The 8,269-nt window shown below is 41.5% G+C and overlaps 1 protein-coding gene across 2 annotated transcripts in view; it reads left to right on the top strand.

The window, feature by feature from the left end:
- Positions 1-8,269, top strand: part of NCKAP5 (NCK associated protein 5) — an 829,955-nt gene that overhangs the window by 763,325 nt on the left and 58,361 nt on the right. The gene's annotated exons all lie outside the window — the stretch shown is intronic.

The raw sequence follows: 8,269 nt of genomic DNA, 5'->3' as shown, positions 1-8,269 counted from the left end.
ATACCTAGCATGCATGAGGTCCTGGGTTCAATCCCCAGTACCTCCATTTAAACAAACAAACAAACAAACAAATTTAACTACGCCCTCAAAAAAAGAAAGAAAAAAGAAAAATGGTGATTATACATCATTGCTGGAGCCATTGTGGTTCTGTATTTTTATGGTACTCTAGAAAGTTAGGCTAATAAGAGTAAGGTTTGTTGTTGTTGTTGTTGTTGTTGTTGTTGTTGTTTTTGTTTCAGTTGGAAAAATATCTGAGGAGGACAAGACTTGACATATGACCAGGAAAGTGATCAAGTGGTAATCATTGCTCTGTGGGGAGTTGGAAGGGATCTGTGTTGTACTCTCATAAACAGGGACTTTGACCTGGAAGTGATGACTCCCAGAGCAAGACATAGGAATCTGGGATCAAAGTCTGTTCCTAGACCAGATGACCAAATTAAATGCTGATTGTTAAACTGTAGTGATTACATTAGCCTGCTCTTACACAGAACAGTCAATAGCACATACAAGTCTGGCCTGTGTTTTACAAGACAGGCCTAGTAGCATAGCAAGAGTTATGTGATGACCTCAAGATTTTTCTGTCTAGAGGTATAAGATTACAGAGATAGTTCTTAAAATTTGTAAAATCAAGAAGGGTTTGGGAAATTGCATAAGAAATGTCAGAGTACTAGACCAAGAGCCATCCCCAGTACCTTAGAAGACGTTGTCCTGGTATCGCTGACAGGAAGGAACACATCTTACAGCAAATTTAAGGAATTTTTTTTTTCAGGGGTTTTACCAGATGAATAATTAAATAAATTCAAGAAGGATTTCTGTGAAATTCATGGTTTACATGGGCATTTGGAACACATTTCTGACCTTTTCCAGTTTATATCCTTAAGTCATATCCCCAGATTTTATGTGATGCTACTGCTGTCAGACAGAATATGGGTTCACTGGATACCAGCCCAGCCTGAGGTCACATGTCTTTCATGTTGGTTTAAATAACTTGTCCTTCACCTTGACAAAGGAGTTTTAGGAACTGCTTTTTTTCTCTTTAAACTTTGTGTCATATTAATTCCTTTCATTTTTTCTCATATTCATTCCCTGTGTAGTCTACCAGACCCCCAGAGTACCAATTTTCCTTTATATCAGAGAGAACACGAGGGATTGGAAAACAAATTTACATTCTTCTATACACTTTTCAAATCCCAAAAAGCTTCAATCCAGTTTGAACTTAGAAGCTGAGTATTCTCCTGCATTTTATAGCCATCAAATTGAATTTACTCTTCCAGAAGTTCATCTTAATGCCACAGTCAAAAGTTACCCAACGTTTGTTAACAAACAGCCAACATAGTCATTCTGGATTACTTCAACAAAACCACAGGATAAACTTAGAATGAATAACCTATATTTAATTGATATGGCTTTGGCAACAGACAGGTTTTTTTTTTAAGTGTATTTCAGCCATACAGATGAAGAAAAGGATGTGCAAATAAAGAGATCTGCTCTCCCATCTGTAGTTTAAGTTTCTATTGCCAATACCACATGTAGCTTAAAGATGTTTGGGAACCTGGAGAGAACTCATACAAAGACTTACTTATATGGCCACTTGTATAGTAGGAAAGGATGCCAATTAATCATACAGTTTGAATATTAATCACCCATATGTTGCTCTTTCTGGCTGGTGAGTTGTGTTGGGTCTTCACTGCATGTTTGGCTGAAACTTTGTAGATATGACCAAAGTTCTCAAAGTGAAGAAGAGTTTGGGTTTTAATATTTTCTGTTTTCCTAGAATTTATGAGTGTGGAAGAGTGAAAAAACAGTGATTACTAAAGTAGTTTGTTGAAGATATAAAAGAGGGTAGATCATTGGCAGAGGCGAGTGTAATCTTTTAGGACAGACATTCTGTCCCCTCACTAACTGCAAATCATGGCTTAGTAATTTGGGAATATTCCCTGAGAAGGTAGTAAGTCTGTGAACAAAGGAGAATTGGTAACCATTATTTGTTTAGGTTTTAAAAAAGCCTTTTCGGTGCCAACATCAAAATAGATTTCTTGAGGAAATGGACTCCACCCTTCCTATACAAGAGGCAGCTTGCAACCCACTCCAGGTACTTTGCTCCATATTTATAATTTCTCGTGAATGATGTGGTCCACTAACTCTCAAGGAGAGGGTTGTCCCATGGTAACTGCTTAGGCAATAACCAGGTGGCTGTTTAGTAAGATGTGCCAGCGCTGCAGCAGAACCCTAACCACACAGATTCCGTGTCTTCGATTCCGTGACAGTGTGTGTATTGTGTACCTGCAGGGGCCCTCACCTCTCCCTGACAACCCCTTATGGAAACTGCCTGAGCACCCACTTTGTAGTGAGAACTGTGCCAGGCTTATTACCCATGAACTGTGATTATATGAGGTCAGAATGTTTTTAAAAAACCCCTTGTTGTGACACAGCTAGCAGGTAGCCAAGCAGGTCACCAAGCGTAGTCTTTCCAACTCTGAAGCCTTTTATCTTTTCACTTCATTCTTCTGAATATTCAGACCAGCTTGGAACTCAGGTCAGGTTTGCTTAAGCCTGTGCTGTGTAAATCTCTTTGAACAGACACATTAATAATACCAAGAGGGGAGAGGGTATAGCTCAGTGGTAGAGGGCATGCTTGGCATGCACAAGGTCATGGGTTCTATCCCCAGTACCTCCATTAAATAAATAATAATAATAAATAAACCTAATTACCTGCCCCCCAACAAAAAAAACAAAAACAAACAAAAAATAATACCAGGAGTTTTAGTTTAGAAATTCAGGTGATTAAATTTTATGAGATAGGATCAGTGAAAAAAAAAAAGTTGCAATACTTTAATCTATAGAAGAGAAGACTGAGGAAAAAATTAGTTGGTGGCCTTTCCCAAACACTCAAAATCACTGCTAATTCAGATTCCACTAAGTTGGAAATTTATATTAATTTTCACAGTGCTGGAAATAAACTTTTCCCTTTCAGCTATTATTTTAAAGAAAATGTTCCAATGTAAAGGGATATTGTAAAACAAGTTTGGAAGGTGCAAGGAAAACCTAGTTAAGGGAACAAATTGTTTTAAAAGAGGAAAACCTCACTGTTTCATATAAAAACATATAAGAAGTTACTGAGTAATCTCAACCATTCTTGACACATGGCTCCCAAGAGCTTGCCTCTTTAAGAACTTAGTTCTTGTGCTTGTGGGTGCTGGTGGTAAATAGGATGCCAAAACTCAGCGTGGCATGTGCAGTCCTGAGGATGTGGGCCAGGGGAATGATGCTAGACCTGGGTCCTTCCGGCCCCGTGATGCTTTGAGGTGGGGGCAGGGACTGAGGAGGCTGCTAAAGCCACGTCCATGCACTGTCCTTCATCTTGGTCCCTGACCCTTGCTCTAAAGGCTTGGAAGTGTTAAGAAATCAGTCTTTAAAATATTCAGTAATTCTGAGTGATCTTATCCCCCTGGCTATCTGAATTAATGAAGTCTGGCTGCATGAGAAAAATAACTGCCCAGAAAAAGGAAGTCAGCTGTTTTCTCTGGTTGCTGAAGTGAGAACAAAAAGCAGATTGGGATTTCAAAAGGAAAGCTTCACATTCAGTTTAATCCCTGGAAGAATATTCTAAAGATTAGAGCTGTTTGTTACCCACCTGTTCTTTCACTGCACTCGGTGGAAGCTGTGTGTCAGGCGCTGTGCTGAGCATGGGTGATGGAGAATAAACCAGATGCTCTCTCAGCCTATGACTGTTATCAGCTCTATCAGCATATAATTACCATGCTGTAGAATTAAGGCAAGGTAGGATAAGGAATGGGCCTACATGGGAATTCTGAGGAGATGAATTAAACCAGCCTGCCTCCAGAATGCTAGCAGTCTAATGACACCTATTTTGAGAATTACTGCCGTTTTCTGAATAATAACTGCATGTCTGTTCCAGGCATCAATCTATGTTTATTACATGCTAAGTTTGAATCCTCAAAGCGCCCCTGTGATGAAGGTTATATAATCTAATTTTCACATGAGGAAACTAAAGGCATCTAGTGGGGCACTTGGTACAAGGAGCAGAGAGGTGGCCACGCTCACTGGCCAGCCGAGTGGGGATTGTTAGATTACACATCCTCAGCTAACAGTTAAAAAAAAACCCTGGTGGAAATGCCACCATCCCACACAGAACCTCACCCTCCTTGGCTGCTCACCCCCAGCCCACTCCTCCCTTCTCAGGCACAGTAACTTCCCTCTTTACGAAGCTTTGAGTCCAGACAGTATTCCTCACTCAAGCACACTCAACATTCTTTCCCAAAAAGGAAAGCCTAGAAATTCCCCTATCAGCTGCTAGGAGACAACACAGCTGTCCACCTCCTTCCCTACGAGATATGTATCCAAGGTGACATTAAAAAACAATCCTAAGTCCATTTAGTAAGGAACAATCCCCTACCACGCTGACATGCCCTGTAGGGAGGGACCCTGCGTGTGCTGAGATGTTGAGCCCTCTGCTCTCAGGTGGCCAGTGGCCCTGGGACAGTTGGTATTTTCTTCAGTGAGCCATGTTTACTGTGTGTGCTACAACGTTAAAAAAAAAAAAAAAAAAGGACTGGTAGGGGGACTGGGGGTATAGCTCAGTGGTAGAGTGTGTGTTTAGTACACTCAAGGTCCTGAGTTCAATCCCTAGTACCTTGTTCAAAATAAATAAACTTAATTACCCCTCCCTCACCAAAAAAAAGACAAAACAAAAATCAAAAAAAAATTTTTTTTTAAACAGGAGGAGGCTGTAGCTCAATGGTAGACTACATACATGCTCAGCATGCACCAGGCCCTGGGTTTAATCCTCAGGGCCTCCATTAAGTAAATAAAGAAATAAACCTAATTGTCTCCTCCTCCAGAAAAAAAGATGGGAGTCTTTTCTATAAGTCATGTCATCCCATAAAACATCTGGGGCTTGGTGGTGGTAAGTGCGAGAACTCACCTTGAGAGACAGTTAGAAGGTAAATGGGAGGATGAGAAGTAGGTGGGAGGGCTGACCAGGGTCAGAGATGTAACTGATGGCCTTGGAAGAATGAAACCCACTGCTCCATCTAGCCACCCACCCTTTGAACTCCTTAGCAAGTCCCTGTTGGCAGCTCTTCTCACGGCCTCAAACGTAAACTTGGACTTGCTGAGGTCAAGACATTCAAGATGCAAGGCTGGCTTATCCCTTTGAACTTTATTCTTACCACAGCCATTTAATTATTTTGTGATTTCTCATAATTCACTGAGAAAAATATCGTGACCATTTAATTATTTTGTGAGTTCTTATAATTCCCTCAGAAAAAGACTGGCTTCAGAAGTACAATATCTAACACTTTTTCAGGTTACATTTTTTTTTATGAACTGTGAGAAACTTACAGTGCCTTAAAGAAACTGCATAAAGAAGGTGTCAGCATTTTCAATATAAACTCTATTTCCAAAGGTTTATGCATTCGGGAGAAATTTGCTTGAGAGTGAAACTTGGCATATGGTGCCTGAGCTCTGACTGTCCACACCTCATTTCATAGGAACTTACAGATGAGTCCTGCAAATTCACTACATTTGGCATCTGTAATTTTTAGAAATAAAAAGATGGCTTTCATAGCAGGTGATTTCTGAGTTTTATGTCAGTGCACACAATTCTTAGAAAATCAGAGAACTCAGGAAAACCAGAAGCCCTGTTCTGTAGATTCTAGTCTGACAATATTGCGAAAGGAAAGGAAAATAATCTAAAGGGGCAGATACCAACAACCGTTGGTGTCCTCACAAGGGCACCAGAGTTAGACTTCCTTCATCATTCTTCCTATCCCAGACTCCTCCTCGCCCTATTTCCTGCCTAGTGTTTCAGATCAGGCCAACAGACACAGGCTTTGTGTCGGGCCCTTCCCCTGGAAAATCACTGCAAAGGTTGCCAACTTTACTTTTTGAGTCTCCATTTGGGGGGACTAGAGTAAGTGCTCTCTAAACCATAAATTACTTGCATGAGAGACAAGTTCTTAGACAAAGCCAAAAAAATATTGTCCTTGGAGGCAATGCCTATCACCAAACCAAGAGAGGTGAGATAAACAGCAGAAGAACTCTGGCATGGAAGTCTACAGATGCAATCCAAGGGGGCGGAGGAAGAGTTACTAGGCAACTGTGGTTCTCGGGAACCATGTAGATGCCAAGAATGTCAACAGCAGACTCCAAACTCAGGCTGGGAGGCACGGAACCAGCGAGAATTCGGGACCGCACCAATGCCAGAGGAGAATCAGTGGAGCTTGGTGGTTAAGAGCATGGTCTTTGTAGTTGTGCAAGGCTGGATTCAAGTCTAAACTCTTTATTTACAGCAGATGGCCTTGGGCAAGTTCCAGAACCTTGTTGAGCCCTGACTTCTCATTTGTAAGTGGTGGTAATGGTTCTTACCTCATAAGGATGTGAAGATAAAGAGATGACAAAGAAAACAGTGAACTCCTAGTAGCTGTAAAAGCAGCCAAATTTGATGATCCATCTTCACAAAAAGAAGATGCATCCTGAAGGCATCCTGAAGATGCTGGGAGTAAATTATTATGGCAGGCAGCCTGGGGCACGTAGGGGCTGACACATCTCAGCTGTTACATCCCAGGAATCTTTGATCCCCGTCCCTGAACACTGGGTCAATTCTGATCCACTTAGTCCTGTGTGAGGCTGAAATGATTCAGACATTTGGAACAGCCCCAAGTACAACACATGGATGTGCTGAATATGAGGAGGGTCGTGTATCTAGGCTAACATGAAGAAAGGACACCTAGTTCTGAATAATAGGATCTTTCTTTTCTGGCAGTGCCTTCCCATGTGAGCAGCTGATCATTTCTCCAAAAGGCCATTTTGTAGTAATTGAGTCGGCTTAATTGAGGAGAAAATGAATAGAGAAGATAATGAATAACCTGGAAAGCTGGTTGAGAGTAAAGCCAACCAAGTGGAGGCCCTGAAATGAATGGGACTAAAACTTAGCCCCTGTGGTCCTGGGGAAAACTCAGACTACAGCCATATGCTCAGGGCTCCTGCAGCCCGTGACCAGTCTCTGAGATGGCTAAGCAGCACCATACTGGAGGAGGAGTATCTGCCTCTTCCTACTAAATATCCCTCTGGAGACTGAATCCTCTCTTTTGATAGGGATTTCATCTTCCTAGTGCTTCTAAGACCAAGCACCAAGCCTACTAGAACCTATAAAAGCCAACTCTGTAGCCATCCCACCCCTCTGTTTCCACCATAGTATTAGGAACTTCCCAGAATTCTACTACTCACTCAGAGCCAAGAGGTTTCAAGGAGGAAGGTCAGGAAATGGGCAGATTCTGAAGTTCAGGTACTAACTGCTGAGCATCAAATGCGACTGTGTGAGAAAGGTACTTAAGGATAAACAATTTACGTATCAGGCATCTACTGGTATCTAATAAATATACCTCGTGTTTTGTAGATGCCATCATTCATTATGTCCTTCATTTAGCTCTCCTACAGCATGCGAGGTGTCATTCTAAATTTCAGAGATTCCACAGTGAATGTATTTTTATTCTCACAACAACCCTGTAAGGAACCTGTGACCCCAAAGGGTTAAGGATCTTGTGCAGGGGTTCACACAGTTATTAGCAGAGACCAAGCTCCAAGCCACTGTTCCACAAAGCACCACCGAAATGTTAGCTGTCTAGCCTCTTGATGGAAAGATCATATTCTGGTATATTCTCCTCTGTGCCTAACATGGTGCTAAGGTGTGCCTCTTCCCCAGTCAGAGACTGGTAAGATGCTAATATAAACTTTACTAAGGATGTTTCATTCTAAGATTATCATGTGAATAGGAGACTCTGGGGTGACAGATCTTGGAACCTGTCTCGTGGCTTAGGTAAACTATGTCACATTTCATAAATTAACTATGTGATAATTTTTTTCAGATATTTTGCCTGGCTAGAAAATGTTTTGAAGGTGAGACAAAATTAGCAGAGTATGTCACATATGGTGAAATCAGTTTGATTTGTTTTAGGGTATAGTGGGATCCCTGGGAATGACAAGAAATCCAAAGGGTACTTATGAGTTCTGTCATTGCATAAAGGCAGACAGAAAGACAGAAAGTGGTCCTATGGTATTCTCCGTAAGACCTCAGATGGCAGTTAAGTCAAGTGAAGCCCACATGATAAGTGATGTTCCCTCTGGTAAGGTACCTTTTGGATGACCCTTAGAGCATGTGAATTACTTGTCCTCACAGCCAGATTGAGAGGCCAGAGACTTAGTTAACTGCTGAATGGATGCTAATTCATGCAAGAGGATGCACAAC

The sequence above is a fragment of the Camelus ferus genome, chromosome 5 (genome assembly GCF_009834535.1).
Source record: "Camelus ferus isolate YT-003-E chromosome 5, BCGSAC_Cfer_1.0, whole genome shotgun sequence".
Classification (NCBI taxonomy): Eukaryota; Metazoa; Chordata; class Mammalia; order Artiodactyla; family Camelidae; genus Camelus; species Camelus ferus.
This window is presented reverse-complemented; position numbering and strand designations above follow the sequence as displayed.